The sequence below is a fragment of the Hylobates moloch genome, unplaced genomic scaffold, assembly GCF_009828535.3.
Source record: "Hylobates moloch isolate HMO894 unplaced genomic scaffold, HMol_V3 SCAFFOLD_13, whole genome shotgun sequence".
Classification (NCBI taxonomy): Eukaryota; Metazoa; Chordata; class Mammalia; order Primates; family Hylobatidae; genus Hylobates; species Hylobates moloch.
The window spans coordinates 40,391,871-40,409,762 of record NW_026652288.1 but is presented as its reverse complement, the minus strand read 5'-3'; the positions used below and the strand labels follow the sequence as shown (position 1 = coordinate 40,409,762).

At 40.4% G+C, this 17,892-nt stretch overlaps 1 long non-coding RNA gene across 6 annotated transcripts in view; it reads right to left on the bottom strand.

Annotated features, from left to right (window-relative positions):
• Nucleotides 1–17,892, bottom strand: part of LOC116480793 (uncharacterized) — a 29,429-nt gene that overhangs the window by 11,282 nt on the left and 255 nt on the right. For 2 of the 6 annotated variants that reach the window (XR_009209289.1, XR_009209292.1), the window contains exon 1: nt 6,777–11,012. This is a non-coding gene — a long non-coding RNA (uncharacterized LOC116480793). Of the gene's footprint in view, nt 1–6,776; nt 11,013–17,232; nt 17,297–17,892 lie in introns of those variants that run through there. The other 4 variants (XR_009209293.1, XR_004251352.2, XR_009209291.1 and 1 more) reach the window with 4 other exon arrangements.

The window sequence follows — 17,892 nt, the reverse complement described above, 5'->3', positions numbered from 1 at the left end:
TTTATTTTTTTTTTTTTGAGACAGAGTCTCACTCTTGGCGCCCAGGCTGGAGTGCAATGGCATAATCTTGGCTCACTGCAACCTCTGCCTCCCGGGTTCAAGCAATTCTCCTGCCTCAGCCTCCTGAGTAGCTGGGATTACAGGCTGGGCCATCATGCCCAGCTAATTTTTTGTATTCGTAGTAGAGACGGGGTTTCACCATGTTGGCCAGGCTGGTCTTGAAATCCTGACCTCAGGTAATCCACCCTCCTCGGCCTCCCAAGGTGCTGGGATTACAGGTGTAAGCCACTGTGCCTGGCCTGAGCCACCATGCCCAGCTGAAACAGTATACTGTAAACTTAAAAACTGCTAGGAGAGTAGATGTTAAATGTTCTCCCACACACGAAAACATAAGTTTCTAAGATAAATTGGGGAAGAACAAAAAAGAAGCATGTGCGGTAATAGATATGTTAATTAGCTAGATTTAATCGTTTCACAACATATACGTATATTAAAACATCACGTTGTAGACCATAAATATATACAATTTGTATTTTTCAATTAAAAATAATTTAAAAAATAATCTGGCTGGGAGCGGTGGCTCACGCCTGTAATCCCAGCACTTCGGGAGGCCAAGGTGGGTGGATCATGAGGTCAGGAGTTCGAGACCAGCCTGACCAACATGGTGAAACCCCATCTCTACTAAAAATACAAAAATTAGCCAGGCATGGTGGTGGGCACCTGTAATCCCAGCTACTCAGGAGGCTGTGGCAGGAGAATTGCTTGAACCTGGGAGATGGCAGGTCCAGTGAGCTGAGATTGCCACTGTACTTCAGCCTGGGCGAAAGAGTGAGACTCTGTCTTAAAACAAAAAAATTAAATAATAATAATAAGAATCCATGGGTCAAAGACGGAGTCTCAAAGGAAAAAATTTTCAAAACAACTATAAGTACATATATACATCCTTTATATATATGAATATACAGAATAATAAGAACACTACATACAACTTTATACTTATAACTTCAACAAATTAGAAGATATGGATGAAATCTTTGAAAATCACAAACTAGCAATACTCTGCTAAGATAAAATAGGCAATCTGAATAGTCCTACAACTATTAAATAAATTGAATTTATCATTAAAAAGCTCCCAAAAAGAAATCTCCAGGTTCAGACAGTTGCTTTGGAGAAGTTTACTAAACATTCATATGATGTTTTACAGAATTTCTTCCAGAAAACAGAAGAAAAGACAACACTTCTCAACTGACTTTATAAGGCCAGTATTACTCTGATACTAAAACAAGACTAGGGTGACACAACAAAGAAAATACAAATCAATATCTTTCATGAACTTAAATGAGAAAATTGTTAACTAAATTTTAGCAAATCAAATCCAACCCAACAATGAATAAAAAGCATAATATACCATGACTAAGTGGGATTTATTCTAGGTATAAGAAGCTAATTTAAGATTTAAAAATAGTTCAATGTAATACATAAATACAATAAATAAGAAAAATAATATGATCACATCAACACTCATTGATATTCAAAAAAAAAACCTCCCAGAGCATTAGAGAGGGGAACTCCCTCAACCTCATAATATAAAGTATCTACAAAATTCCTAGAGTTGGCCAGGCACGGTGGCTCACGCCTGTAATCCCAGTACTTTGGGAGGCTGAGGCGGGTGGATCCCGAGGTCAGGAGATCGAGACCATCCTGGCTAACACAGTGAAACCCCGTCTCAACTAAAAATACAAAAAATTAGCCAGGCGTGGTGGCAGATGCCTGTAGTCCCAGCTACTAGGAAGGCTGAGGCAGGAGAATGGTGTGAGCCTGGGAGGCGGAGCTTGCAGTGAGCCGAGATTGCTCCACTGGACTCCAGCCTAGGGCACAAAGCGAGACTCCGTCTCGGGAAAAAAAAAAAAAAAAATACTTAGAGCTAACATCATATGTAATGTTAAAAGACTGAATGCTTTCCCTCCAAAATGGGGAAAACACAGGATGCCCACTTTTACCACCCTTATTCAACATAGTATTAGAAGTTCTTGCTACTCCAATAAGGCAAGAAAGAGAAATAAAAGGCATAGATTACAAAATAAAAAGAAAATTATCTATTTGTTGATAATTTGTTTATAAGTAGTAATCTCTAAGAAAAAAATAACTAGTACTAATATGCAAGTTGAGTAAGATCACAAAATATAGAATTAATATATAAAATTAACTATACTCCAATATAAAAATGCAATGCCATTTACAAATGCTCCAAAGAAAATGAAATACTTAGGTATAAAAGAAACAAAACTTACACAGATTCTGTATGATGAAAATTGTAAGATGCTAATAAAAGAAATCAAGGAAAACAAAAATATTTGGAGAGGCATGCTGTGTTCATGCTTTGGAAGACTGAATAGAATAAAGGTGTTCTCTCTTACTTCATCTATAGGCTTAACACAATTCCCATGAAAATCTCAGCAAATTTTTTGTAGATATAGACAAGCGTTTCTAAAACTTATATGGAAAGAAAAAGGTCCTAAGGATAGCCAAAATAATTATGAAAAATAACACAGTGGGAAGAATCACTCCTTCCAATGTTAAGGTTTACTGTATACCTGCAGCCATCATGAAAGGTGGCACTAAAAGAGAGATGGTCACAAAGATCAATGCAACAGAACAGAGAATGCAGAAAGAGAGCCACACAAATGTGCACAACTAATTTTTGACAAAGGTGAAAAAGCTATTCACTTGAGAAGGGATAACTTTCAAATAAATGCTATGGGCATCCATAGAAAAAAAAGAACCTTGATCTAAATCTCATAACTTTACAAAAATGAACACAAAATGAACCACGAACTTAAATGAAAAATGTAAAACTATAAAATTTCTGGCCAGGCACAGTGGCACATGCCTGTAATCCCAGCACTTTGGGAGGTAGAGGCGGGCAGATCACCTGAGGTCAGGAGTTCGAGACCAGCCTGGCCAACATGGTGAAACCCCGCCTCTACTAAAAAAAAAAAAAAAAAAAATACAAAAATTAGCTGGGTGTGGTGGCACGGGCCTGTAATTCCAGCTGCTTGCAAGGCTGAGGCAGGAGAATTGCTTGAACCTGGGAGGTGGACGTTGCAGTGAGCTGAGATTGCCCCATTGCACTCCAGCCTGGGTGACAGAGCAAGATTCCGTCACAAAAAAAAAAAAAAAAAAAAGCTATAAAATTTCTAAAGAAGAACATTAGAGAAAATCTTAAGGACCTTTGAGTAGGCAAACAGTTCTTAGACATGACACTAAATACACATACACACACCAAAAACACAATTCATAAGAGAAAAGAAGATAAACTAGACCTTATCAAAATTAAAAACTTTTGCTCTGCAAAGACCCTGTTAACAGGGATAAAAAGACAAACTACAGGGCAACCTGCTGGGGTCCCCTTCCATGCTGTGGAAGCTTTGTTCTTTCACTCTTCACGATAAAGCTTGCTACCGCTCAAAAAAAGACAAATTACAGACTGGGAGAAAATATTTGCCGGTCATAAATCCAACAAAGGCATTCTGTCTAAGATACAAAAAGGACTTTGAAAACTCAACAATATAAAACTAACCAAATTAGAAAATGGGCCAAAGGCATGGAGAGACATTTCACTGAGTAGGATAGACAGATGGCACACACAGATGTTCAACATTACTTGCCATTAAGGAAATTCAAATTAAAACCACAGTAAGATATAATTACTCACCTATTAGAATGGCTAGAATGAAAAACAATTAGAACACCAAGTGCTGGCTATGATTAGAGAAACTGGATCACACATACGTTGCCGGTAAGAATGTAAGACGGTACAAACATTGTCGACAATAATTTGGCAGCTCCTTGAAAAACTAAAAATGGACTTATTACACCACCCAGCAACTACACTCTTGAGCATTTATCGTAAACATAAACAAATGAAGACTTGTTTTCATGTACAAGTTTGTACATGAATGCAAAAAACAAAAACCCATATATATGTGTATGTGTATATGAAATAAAAGAAAAAAAGCCATTTTCAAAAGGACAAGTATTGCAGGATTCTATTTATGTAACATTTATGAAATTACATAATTATACAGAGAACAGAACAGTGGTTGCCAAGGTGTATTAGTCTGCTCTCATGCTGCTGATAAAGACATACCCAGGACTGGGTAATTTATAAAGAAAACGGTTTAATGGACTCACAGTTCCACATGGCTGGGGAGGCCTCCCAATCATGGCAGAAGGCAAACGAGGAGCAAAGGCATATCTTACATGACAGCAGACAAGAGAGAATGAGAGCCAAGTGAAAGGGGAAACCCCTTATAAAACCATCAGATCTTGTGACACTTATTCACTACGAGAACAGTATGGGGGAAAATGCCCCCATGATTCAATTATCTCCCACCTGGTCCCTCCCACAACACGTGGGAATTATGGCAGCCTACAATTCAAGATGAGATTTGGGAGGGGACACAGCCAAACCATATCACAAGGGTTAGGAAAAAGAGAAATGGGATAAGTATAGCTCTAAAGGGGTAACACAAGGTAGTCTTGTGAGGTATTGTTGAGTATTTTGGCTATTGTGGTGGTGACACAAGGCTACATGTGATAAAACTGCATAGAGCTATAAATATACACACAGAAATGAGTGCATGTATAACTGGTGAAATCTGAGTAAGTTCTATGAATTATAGCAATGTCAATTTTTTGGTATGGTATTGTACTATAGCTGAGTAAGGTAGTAATCCTGGGGGAAGCGGCAAAGGGGGTGCACAGGACTCCCCTGTACATTTCTTTGCAACCTCTTGTGAATCCATAATTATTTCAAAATAAAAAGTCTTTTTTAAAGAAAATCCATGCCAAGGAAAAGGCCTACCCAGGTATAAAAAAACTGGTAAAGGAATGTTATCTTTACATTAAAACATGTATGAGAATATGTATCGTTTTTCCATGATTCCTCTCTATTAGTTTCCTAGGGCTGCCATTAACAAAGTCCCACAAACTGGGTGGCTTAAAACAACACAAATGTATTCTCTCACAGTTCTGTAGCACTTGATTGATTGATTGAGACAGGGTCTTGCTCTGTTACCCAGACTAGAGTGCAATGGCAGAATCATGGCTCTCTGCAGCCTTGACCTCCTAGGCTCAAGCAATACTCTCAACTCAGCCCCTTGAGTAGATGGGACTATAGGTAGCATGCCACCATGCTAGGCTAATTTTTTTTTTTTTTTTTGGTCTCATTATATTGCCCAGACTGGTCTCAAACTCCTAGGCTTAAGCAATCCTTCCACCGTGGCCTCCCAAAGTGCTGGGATTACAGGCGTGAGCCACCACGTTCAGCCTATAGCACTTCAGTGAGTCACAGACATCATCAAAGAACTCTATCTAGCCTGTAGAATGGATCTGCCCCTGGCCTACAGCACCCCAAACTTTCCTGGTTGATCTCCTTCCTTGTCAATCATCCCTCTGCCATCTCTACTTCCTCAATATAGTCACATATTACTTTCTCTAACTTTCCTAATTTCTAATCAACACTATTTTTTTGCCTAGTGATTCTATTAGAACATCCATCCAAGTATTGTTGATCCCCTGTTAGATGGAAAATGTCCCTATAACACTTTAAAAATGTATTCCCATCACCTAGCAAAGCAACTTGTATGGATCTTTTATCTATTTATTTAGAGACAGCATCTTGCAGTGTCACCTAGACTGGAGTAAAGTGGTACAATCTTGGCTCACTGTAGCCTCAAACCCCTGGGCTCAAGTGATCTCCCATCTCAGTCTGCTGAACATCTGGGACTAGAGGCATGTGCCACCATGCCTGGTGAATTTTTTAATTTTTTATTTTTTGTAAAGACAGGGCTTTTGCTATGTTGCCCAGACTGGTCACAAACTCCTAAGCTCAAGTAATCCTCCCACCTGAGCCTCCCAAAGTGCTGAGATTACAGGTGTGAGCCACTGAGCCCAGCCTGAATCTTTTAAAAAATTAATAAGCAGGCTGGGCACAGTGGCACATGCCTGTAATCCTAGCACTTTGGGAGGCCGAGGTGGGAGGATTGCTTAAGGAGGTCGAGACCAGCCTGGGCAATATAGCGAGACCTCATCTCTGCAAAAAATTTAAAAATTAGCCAGGCATGGTGGCGTGTGCCTGTAGTTCCAGCTACTCAGGAAACGTAGGTGAGAGGATTGCTTGAGCCAGGGAGGCAGAGGTTGCAGTGAGCTGAGTTTGCACCACTGCATTCCACCCAGCCTGAGTGACGGAGTGAAACCCTGTCTCAAAACAAACAAACAAAAATTAATAAACACTGTAGATTGTGTCCTTTGATGTACAGAAGTTTTTAGGTTTGATGTAGTCCCATTTGTCTATTTTTGCTTTTGTTGCCAGGGCTTTTGGTATTATACATAATAAATCATTGCCAAATCCAATGTCATGAAGCTTTTCTCCAATATTTTCTTCTAAGAGTTTTATTGTTTTAGCTCTCACGTTTAGGTCTTTGATCCACTCTGAGTTAATTTTTCTATATGGTGTAAGACAAGGGTACAACTGTATTCCTTTGCCTATGGATAATCCAATTTTCTCCATGGAAGTGTTGGCACCCTTGTCTAAAATCATTTGACTATTTATGCAAGGGTTTATTTCTGGGCTATTCTATTCCTTTAGTCTATCTTTATGCCAGTACCACACTGTTTGATTACTATATCTTTGTAATATGTTTTGAAATCAGGTTTTCCCTAAGTGTTTGGTTTAAAATAACCTTGCCAACCCAACATTCTGACCAGCTGACCTGCTCTCTGCAAGAGCTTCCTGTGCTTGCTCAGTCACCTGGGCACCATCTTCCTGTCTCTTCCCTCACAACCATCCAGGGCTCCTTCCCTTGCTCCAGTGAGGAGATTACGGCTGGCTTAGAAACAGAAAGTCCTATTTATAAGAAAAGAAATTGAGATGAGATGGAAATGAATGTATCCAAATACAGTGATTTAGAACTGATTAAAATAAAAATAAATCACAGATAAAAATGGTACTTGATAAGGGATACAGAGGAAATAAAGGAGAAGAGATGAAACACTCATATTCAGATGAACATAGGATCACAACAAAGCAAACAAATAGGCAATAAAATAGTACTTAAATTTATGTAAGGTTTCTCTTTTTTGCTGTGAGGGAAAAAAAGGAAGCTTCCTGAGATATTTATTTATTTATTTATTTTTTGAGACGGAGTTTTGCTCTTGTTGTCCAGGCTGGAGTGTAATGGCACAATCTTGGCTGACTGCAACCTCCACTTCACGGGTTCAAGTGATTCTCCTGCCTCAGCCTCCTAAGTAGCTGGGATTATAGGCGCACACCACTCTGCCTGGCTAATTTTTGTATTTTTAGTAGAAACGGGGTTTGGCCCATATTGGCCAGGCTGGTCTCAAACTCCTGACCTCAGGTGATCCACCCGCCTCAGCGTCCCAAAGTGCTGGGATTACAGGCATGAGCCACAGCACCCAGCCTCATATTTTTTTAATGTTAACTGTACAAAGTTCTTAAAAAATAACTTCCAAAGGCAAATCATTTAAAAGAGAGTACAGGTCAGGCGCAGTGGCTCACACCTCTAATCCCAGCACTTTGGGAGGCCAAGGGGGGTGGATCACTTGAGATCAGGAATTCGAGACCAGCCTGGCCAACATGGCGAAACCCTGTCTCTACTAAAAATACAAAGATTAGCTGGGCATGGTGGCGGGCACCTGTAATCCCAGCTACTCAGGAGGCTGAGGCAGGAGAATTGCTTGAACCTGGGAGGCAGAGGTTGCAGTGAGCCAAGATGTGCCATTGCACTCTAGCCTGGGTGACAAAAGTGAAACTCTGTCTCAAAAAAAAAATTAAAAAGGCCAGGTGCGGTGGCTCACACCTGTAATCCCAGCACTTTGGGAGGCCGAGGCAGGTGGATCACCTGAGGTCGGGAGTTTGAGACCAGCCTGACCAACATGGAAAAAACACATCTCTACTAAAAATACAAAATTAGCCAGGCGTGGTGGCACATGCCTGTAATTCCAGCTACTCGGGAGGCTGAGGCAGAAGAATCGCTTGAAGCTGGGAGGCAGAGGTTGCGGCGAGCCAAAATCACGCCATTGCACTCTAGCCTGGGCAATAAGAGCGAAACTCCGTCTCAAAAATAAATAAATAAATAAAATAAAAAATGAAAGAGTACATTTATTATAGGAAATGGAGTGGTGCTCATTTGAGAATAGTAAATGAACCTTTATTACTCCAGCCTATCACTCTATTACCCAGGAAAGAAAAAAGCTTCACTCCTGGAACCCATGTGTCTAGTTTTAATCTTATGCTAGTACACTGGCAGATTTAGTACAGTGGAAGTGAAACAAAAGAGAGAGTCTGCTTTGACAGTGTTATGCTTTAACATTGCAGATTTCCAGTTCTGCCCCTTAAACATCAAGGAAGAGTTATTATAAGAAAGGACCAAAAGAACATGTAAGGATGGGGAAAATGAAAATGTACCTCCATTTAGCTGTGCTGGTTTCTACAATACATAAAGAGAAAATTCATCCAGTTATTTGAAAGCTAGCCCTAAATTAATAGGGGAGAAAGCAGAAATTCCAAGAAGTAGATTGTGAACTGTTAGAGGAATTCTGAATTGTCAGGTTCTTAATTTTTAGATAACTTTACCAAGTGACACCAAGTTGCTATAATTCTCCAACATCACCTCCTTGTACAAATTTCTCTGCGCTGGGTTCAGGCATTCCCATTCCTCCTGAGAGACATCTATATAGCCACATCTCTGAACATCACCAACTCCTAAAATGACAAATAATAGTACTAGTTTTGAAATTATAAGAAATGTTTTTAAAAAGAAAAGACAGGTGCTAAAAGAAGGTACTGCAAGAAAGGAGACAGTCTACTGAATATATAGGCTAAGCCTGGGACATGGGTCAAAGAGGAATTTAGTGTGACTGAAGCGGAGTGCCCATATGTTCTTAATTCATTTTCTGCAGACACATCTTCTTGTGTAGGTGGGAAACTCCTGTTAATCAGTCATCTCAAAACTAAGAAAATAAGTAGAGGCTCCCAATTAAATTAAATAGTTAAAAACTTTTAAACCTTTCCAAAATGTCTTATTAAAATCTCTATCTTGAGAAAAAGAACTTGAAGATTTTTCTTCATGATTATGACTATCATGCCATAGGCATTTTTAGTTTTCCTACAAATTCTTTAGTACACATCTGGTGCAGACTATATTTTCCATAGATGGACACTGCTGTATCTTGCATCCCAAATATTCTTCTTCAACGTAACATTGACATCCCCCTTCCAATTGGCGTAAAGGTCTGTGTCCCCTTCTCTTGAACCTGAAAGGACATCTGTGACTTAGTGAACCTATAGAATACGGCAGAAGTGATTATGTGACTTCTGTGGTTAGATCACAAAAACGTCTCATATTTCTGCCTTACTTTCTAGGAATGTTCGTTCTGGAAACCCAGCCACCATGTTCCTAGGAAGCCTAACCAGCCCATGGGATAGCTCATGAGGAAAGGAACCAAGCCTCCCCAAACAACAGTCAGCAACAGCTTGCAAGCCATGTGAGGGAACTATCTTGAAAGTGGGTCATGTAGTTCCCAATCAGACCATTTCAGCTGATACCACATGGAACAGAGGTGAGCGATCCCTACTGAGCTCTGCTCAGATTGTGGATTTGCAAGCCCAACCATGATTGTTGTTTTAATCTACTAAATTTTGAGTTGGTTTATTATCTGGAAATAGTTATTGTAACTGTAATATGATTTTTATTGTTAGCATAATATTTGATTTTTTTTTCTTTTTAAGAGATGGGGTCTCACTATATTTCCCTGGCTGGTCTTGAGCTCCTGGGCTCAAGCAATCCTCCCACCTTGGCCTCCCAAAGTGCTGGGATTACAGGCATGAGCCACTGCACCCAGCCTCATTTAATCTTACAATAAGAGATTTTTTATTTTTATTTTTTATTATGATCATTATTATTATTACCAGTTCTTTTTTTTTTATTATTATACTTTAGGTTTTAGGGTACATGTGCACAATGTGCAGGTTTGTTACATATGTATCCATGTGCCATGTTGATTTCCTGCACCCATCAACTCGTCAACAATAAGAGATTTAATAATTCTCGGCCGGGCGTGGTGGCTCACGCCTGTAATCCCAGCACTTTGGGAGGCCGAGGCAGGTGGATCACGAGGTCAGGAGATCGAGACCATCCTGGCTAACACGGTGAAACCCTGTCTCTACTAAAAAAATACAAAAAATTAGCCAGGCGTGGTGGTGGGCGCCTGTAGTCCCAGCTACTCGGGAAGCTGAGGCAGGAGAATGGCGTGAACCCAGGAGGCGGAGTTTGCAGTGAGCTGAGATCATGCCACTGCACTCCAATCTGGGCAACAGAGTGAGACTCCAACTCAAAAAAATAAATAAAATAAAATTTTTTAAAGAATATTTTCCTTTATTATTTATAATCTGCTTTCTGGGAGTATTTTCCTTCATTGTGAGTCTCTTGAGAGCCTTGGAAGAACTGATCTGACATTTTTATAGCTGGAAACACTCAACTGTGTTTTTATTATTGAGGCTTCATTTTCTTGACACCTAAAGTGACTTTATCTTCCTCTGTCTCATATGTTCCTCTCCCTGAATTGACATCACCACAACAGGCTTAAGTCCAATTTCTTTTCCTATATACAGGACCTTTTATCTCTAAGCCAGATGTGATTTCCCCATTGAAGAAAAGGAGATAGCTGTGAATGTGTGGAGAGTAATGTGTTAAGGTGGCTCAAAGAAGAGGGAAGCCATTGCAGACAAATGCTCAGCTGATATGAAGAGTCAAAACTTCAAGGTATTGTTTGAGAAACTTTTCCCTCAGTGGCCAGTGGAGAGAACTGAGGTCCCTTCAGTCTGAGTTCCCAAAGACACCTCACCATCATCCCTCTGTGTCAGTGTGTCCATAGCTCCTTCTATAATTCTTCCAGTTTTAAGGAGGGAAGGATTAGCCTTGTAGAGTTTCTAATTATAAAAGAAATACATACTGAGCATTAAAATTAAGAAAACAGAGAATCCTATTCCACATAGCAAAGGAAACAATAGAATGAAGAGACAACCCAAAGATTAGGAGAAAATACTTGCAAATCGTATATTGGATAAGGGGCTAATATCCAAAATGTAAAAGGAATTCAGACTTCTTAATAACAAGAATACAAATAACCGGCCGGGCGCCGTGGCTCACGCCTATAATCCCAGCACTCTGGGAGGCCGAGGTGGGTGGATCACGAGGTCAGGAGATCGAGACCATCCTCAGGGTTAGGTGAAACCCTGTCTCTACTAAAAAATACAAAAAATTAGCCAGGCGTAGTGGTGGGCGCCTGTAGTCCCAGCCACTCGGGAGGCTGAGGCAGGAGAATGGTGTGAACCTGGGAGGCGGAGCTTGCAGTGAGCCGAGATCGCCCACTGCACTCCACCACTCCAGCCTAGGTGACAGAGTGAAACTCCATCTCAAAAAAAAAAAAAAAAAAAAGAATACAAATAACCCTATTAAAAATGGGCAAAGGACTTATATACATTTCTCAAAAGAAGACATACAAATGGCCAACACACATATGAAAAATGCTAAACATCTCTAATCATCAGATAAATGCAAATTAAAACCACAATGAGGGGCTGGGAGCTGTGGCTCACGCCTGTAATCCCAGCACTTTGGGAGGCCAAGCTCGGCAGATCACGAGGTCAGGAGATCGAGACCATCCTGGCTAACACGATGAAACCCCGCCTCTAATAAAAACACAAAAAATTAATCAGGCATGGTGGTATGCACCTGTAGTCCCAGATACTTGGGAGGCTGAGGCAGGAGAATCGCTTGAACCCAGGAGGTGGAGGTTGCAGTGAGCCGAGATTGTGCCACTGCACTCCAGCCTGGGCGACAGAGTGAGACTCCATCCCCCCCAAAAAAAAACCACAATGAGATATTACTGTGCACCTGTTAGACACCTGCTATTACAAACAAAGATGAAAGATTAGTGTTGGTGAGGATGTAGAGAAAAGGAACACTGTTGAGAGCACTGTAAATTACTATAGCCTTTTTGGAAAACGGTGTACAGCTTCCTCAAAAAACAAAAAATAGAATTACCATATGAGCCAGCAACCCCACAAGGAATTGACATCAGTATGTCAAAGATGTCTGCACTCCCATGTTCACTGTAGCGTTATTCACAATAACTAAGATATGGAAACAAGCTAAGTGTCCATCAATGGATGAATGGGTTTTTTAAATGGAGGATATATATACAGTGGAATACTATTCAGCCTTAAACATGAAATTCTGTCATTTGCAACAACATGGGTAAACCTAGAGGATATTATGTTAAGTGAAATAAGCCAGACACAGACAAATACCGTATGATCTCACTTATGTGGAATCTAAAAGTTGAACTCTTAGAAGTAGAGAGTAGGAGGGTGGTTACCAAAGGCTGCGGGGTGGGGATGTGGTGGATGGGGAAAGGGGAAATGCTGGTTAACAGGTACAAAGTTTCGTTTAGATAGGAAGAATACATTCTGCTGTTCTTTTGCCCAACACAGTGACTATAGTTACTGTATTGTATATTTCAAAATAGCTAAAAGATAGGATTTTATATGTTCTTACCACAAAGAAATGGTAAATATTTGAGGTGATGGATATGCTAACCAGCCTGATTTGATCATTCCATCATGTATTGATGCATAGAAATATCACATTGTACCATATAAACATATACAATTATTGTACAAATATATACATCAATATACAATTGTACATACAATATGTACAATTATTGTACAAATATATACAATTATTACTTGTCAATTAAAAATTTCAAAAAAGAAATCTAAAATAACAGTTGCCCCCTATGAGCATCTCACGATAAATCCCTTTACTCTCCTCTACATACACTGAGTATTAAAAACAGAATCGGCTGGAACATTGTTGCTGTTCTGAAACCTGTCTTTCTCATTTAACACAAGTGAACATTTTTCTTTGTCAACAAGTAGTGGTAAACATCATCCATTCTGATGGCTGTATTTTTTAATAGGTGGAGTTGTATCTTCAGGGCAGATTCCTAACAGTGGAATGGCTGGGTCACAAGGGAAATATGTAGATAGTTTTTGTACATGTTGTCAAATTTCCCACCATAAGGGTTGTGCCGGTTTGTTTTCCCACCAGCAGTATCTGAGACTGCCTGATTTCTTGTACATTCATTACTGTGGCTGCTCTAACAAGTTACCACAAACTTGGTAGCTTTAAACAATAGTTTACTCTCTCACATTCTGCAGGCCAGAACTCCAAAAATCTAGACATCAGCAGGGCTGGAGCGCTCCTAGAGATTCTAGGGGAGAATCCTCACTTTGCCTCTTTTTCTGGTGGCTGTAGCCATTCCTTGACCATTCCTTGACATTCCTGGCCCCATCACTGAGATTTCCACCTCCAGGGTCACATTGCTGCTTCTTCTTCCACTGTCTGCCAGTCTCCTTGTGTCTCTTTTAAGGATGCTTGTCACTGGATTTAGGACCTACCCAGACAATCCAGGATGAACTACTCATCTCAAAATTCTTAATTTAATTTCATCTGCAAAGACCCTCTTTCCAAATTAAGTAACATTCACAGTTTCCAGAGATTAGGACATGGACATATCTTTTTGCAGGGTCATCAGTCAGCTGACTATATCCTGTCTCACCAACAGAATATGTTGTTATACTTTTTAATTTTTGTCATCTTGATAGGTTAAAAATGGTCTCAGTATTCCCCCTCTCCCACCACCAAGAGACAGGGTCTTGCTCTGTTGTCCAGGTTAGAGTGCAGTGGTGCAATCATAGCTCACTGTAACCTCAACCTCCTGGCCTCAAGCAATCCTTCCACCTCAGGCTCCCAAAGTACTGGGATTACAGGTGTAAGCCACCTCACCTGGCCTGTCTCCATATTATTTTAATTTGTATTTCTCTTTTTACACATTTAAGGGTCCCTTTTACATATATTTTGTGAATTGTTAATTTCTCTTACCCATCTTTTCTGTCAGGTTTTTGGGTCTTTCCCTTGACATTAAGAGGAGTTTTGTTTTGTTTCGTTGAGACAAGGTCTCACGCTGATGCCCAGGCTGGAGTGCAGTGGTGTAATCACGGCTCACTACAGCCTTGACTTCCAGGGCTCAAGTGATTCTCCCACCTCAGCCTCCCAAGTATCTGGGACTACAGGAACACAACCACACCCAGCTAATTTTTTGTATTTTTTTGTAGAGATGGAGTTTCACCATGTTGCCCAGGCTGGTCTTGAACTCCTGGGCTCAAGCTATTGGCCCACCTTGTCCTCCCAAAGTGCTGAGATTACAAGGTGTGAGCCACTGCACCTGGCCAAGTTTTTTTTTTTTTTTTAATTGAGAATTGTTATAGACTGATTTGTTCCCCCTCCAGTTCATATGTTTAATATTATTAACTACAGGCATCGTGTTATGCAATAAAACACCAGAACTTATTCCTCTCATATAACTGAAACTTTGTATACACTGATCAACCTAACTCCTAATTTCTAGTAGTATAAGACTTAAGACATACAACCAGATATATGTAGAGAGAGTGAACAAGAGGGAATTAACAAAATAATTACATGATAAAGGGTGGGTGCTATAGCTCACACTTGTCATCCCAGCACTTTCAGAGGCTGAGAGACAGGGGGATCACTTGAGGCCAGGAATTCGATCAGCCCGGGGAACATAGTGAGACCCCATCTCTATAATTTTTTAAAATTGTCTGGGTGTGGTGGTGGTATGCACCTGTAGTCCTAGCTACTTGGGGAGCTGAGGCTGAGGTGGGAGGATTGCTTGAATCTAGGAGTTTGAGGTGGCAGTGAGATATGATAGTGTCACTGCCACTCTAGCCTGGAGTACAGAATGAGTCCCTGTCTCAAAAAAGAAAAAAAAAGGTTAAATTACAAGCTACTACTATGTACAGCAACATGGATATAATGTTATCTATATGTATCTATATATACAGAAATAATGTTGAGCAAAGGAGGTCAGACACAAGAGTACATACTATATGATTCCACCTATATAAAGTTCAAAGCCAAACCAAACTATTCTATTATAGAGGTCAAACTAATGGTTAACTTTGAGGTATAAATTGGAAAGAGATATGAGGGAGCCTTTTGGGATGTTGGAGATTTTCTATGTCTTTAATGGTGGTTGCATGGGGGTTTTTTTTTTATTATTTTATTATGTTTTTGAGACGGAGTCTCACTCTGCTGCCCAGGCTGGGGTGCAGTGGCACCATCTTGGCTCACTGCAAGCTCCACCTCCCGGGTTCACACCATTCTCCTGCCTCAGCCTCCCGAGTAGCTGGGACTACAGGCGCCCGCCACCACGCCTGGCTAATTTTTTGTATTTTTAGTAGAGACGAGGTTTCACCATGTTAGCCAGGATGGTCTTGATCTCCTGACCTCGTGATCTGCCCACATCAGCCTCCCAAAGTGCTGGGATTACAGGCGTGAGCCACCACGCCCGGCTGGGTTTATTTTTTTAAAAAGCCAGCAAGCTATAATTTTAAAATTTGTGCTTCCTCGCTCTCTGTCTCTCTCTCTCTCTGTGTCTGTGTGTGTGTGATTTCATGTGTTCATTTCTTTTACTCCCTTTTTCTGTCGGGTTTTTGGGTCTTTCCCTCGATTTTAAGAGCTTTTTGTTTTTGTTTTTTTGAGGTATAGTCTCGCTCCAACGCTCAGGTTGGAGTGCATTGGCACAATCACGGCTCACTACAGCCTCAATCTCCTTGGGCTCAGGTGATCCTCCCATCTCAGCCTCCCAAGTAGCTAGGACTACAGGTGCACCACCAAACCCAGCTAATTTTTTGTATTTTTAGTAGATATGGGGTTTCACCATATTGCCCAGGCTGGTCTCAAACTCCTAGGCTCAAGTGTTCCACCCATCTCAGCCTCCAAAAGTGCTGCGATTACAGGGGTGAGCTATCCACATTCAAAATAAATGGCATATCTGCATTTTTAAATCACATTTTTCTACCTACAAAACCAATTTTCTTTCAGTTCTGGTTTTTGTTTCTGAAGCCCATATTTTATTACACTGAATGAAACCTGTGCATGGGTAATTCATTTAAATAAACACAATTTCTACTGGATTGGTGGATTTAAAAGACTAATGATGGCCAGGTGCGGTGGCTCATGCCTGTAATCCCAGCACTTTGGGAGGCCGAGGCAGACGGATCACAAGGTCAGGAGATCGAGACCATCCTGGCCAACATGGTGAAACTCCGTCTCTACTAAAAACCAAAAATTAGCCATGCGTGGTGACATGCACCTTGTAGTCCCAGCTACTTGGGAGGCTGAGGTGGGGGAATTGCTGGAACCTGGGAGGCGGAGGTTGCAGTAAGCCGAGATCATGCCACTGCACTCTAGCCTGGCAACAGAGTGAGACTCTGTCTCAAATAATAATAATAAAATATAATAATAATAATAAATAAAAGACTAATGATATCATATAGTAGTGAATAGACATTCTCATAGTATGTTGTATATTGGTGCAAACTTAATCAGGGCAATTGATATAGATGTGTAAACAGGTTTTAACTATGAAAGCCTCATTCTCAGCAAAATATCTAAGACTCTATCCAAAAGATACAATTCACATGTGCACAGAAAGGCATATGCAGTAAAACATTGCATATAATGGGAAAAAGCTGGAAAGAACTTACATATACAAACAAAACAGTGCAGCCATTAAAAGATCATGACACAGTTCATAATTTAGTGACATGAAAATTTGTTCACTATATTTTGTTAGAAGAAACAAGTAGATTTCAAAACAATTGTTATATAACCCTGTTTTGAATGAAAAAGTCCTATAAGCCTATATCCATGCACTTATTCACAAATGAGGTGAAGTGATTTGGAATAAAATGTTCAAAGTGCTTTACTTTAAGCTTTTTTAATATTCTCCAATCTTCTGAATTAAGAATCTACTAATTTTACAATGAGAGAAATCTGCTTTGAGAGCAAAAAAATAATAATAAAAGGAGATATGTGTATGATACATGGAATGCAATGTTGAAATGGTCTGAATTCTGGCTGAAGAGACCCAAACTTTCTTCATAGACATTCCAGAGCACTAATTCAAATACTGTCTTAAAGGTCCTAAATCTAGAATCCTAAGATTTTATACACAATGAGTTCCTCTTATTAGTTGCCTCTCATTTACCTGGGCACAGAACTGCTGTTAACCAACCTCTTCACGAACTATTGCTCCAAGAAGGAAATCACATCTGGTTTGGACATAAATTAATAGGGTAATTAATAATAAACCCTTCACATAGGCAAAGAAATGGAATTTTGGTCTGATGTGGCTATGGAGAATTGAGACCATTTCTTAATCATCAAGCAGAAAGAAGTCGAGAAAGTATTCTGAAGGATTAGGGTGATAACACTTTAGAAATAACACAGGAGAGACGCCCATTTCCAACTCTAGGAATCTTAAACCAGTCCTTCAGAAAATTACCTAAGAACCCTGAAGATTCCCTAATCAATCAGGGTGAAGAAAGTAAGATGTTCCCAGAATACAGAATTTGAACTGGAAAGGGGAAAACAGATGTAAAAAGGGAGACCCAGCTGGCCGTGGTGGCTCATGCCTGTAATCCCAACGCTTTGGGAGACTGAGGCAGGCAGATCACCTGAGGTCAGGAGTTTAAGACCAGCCTGGCCAACTTGGCGAAACCCCATGTCTACTAAAAATACAAAAATTATCCGGACATGGTGGTGGGCACCTGTAGTCCCAGCTACTCGGAAGGCTGAGGCAGGAGAATCCCTTGAACCTGGGAGGCGGAGGTTGCATTGAGCCGAGATCACGCCACTGCACTCCAGC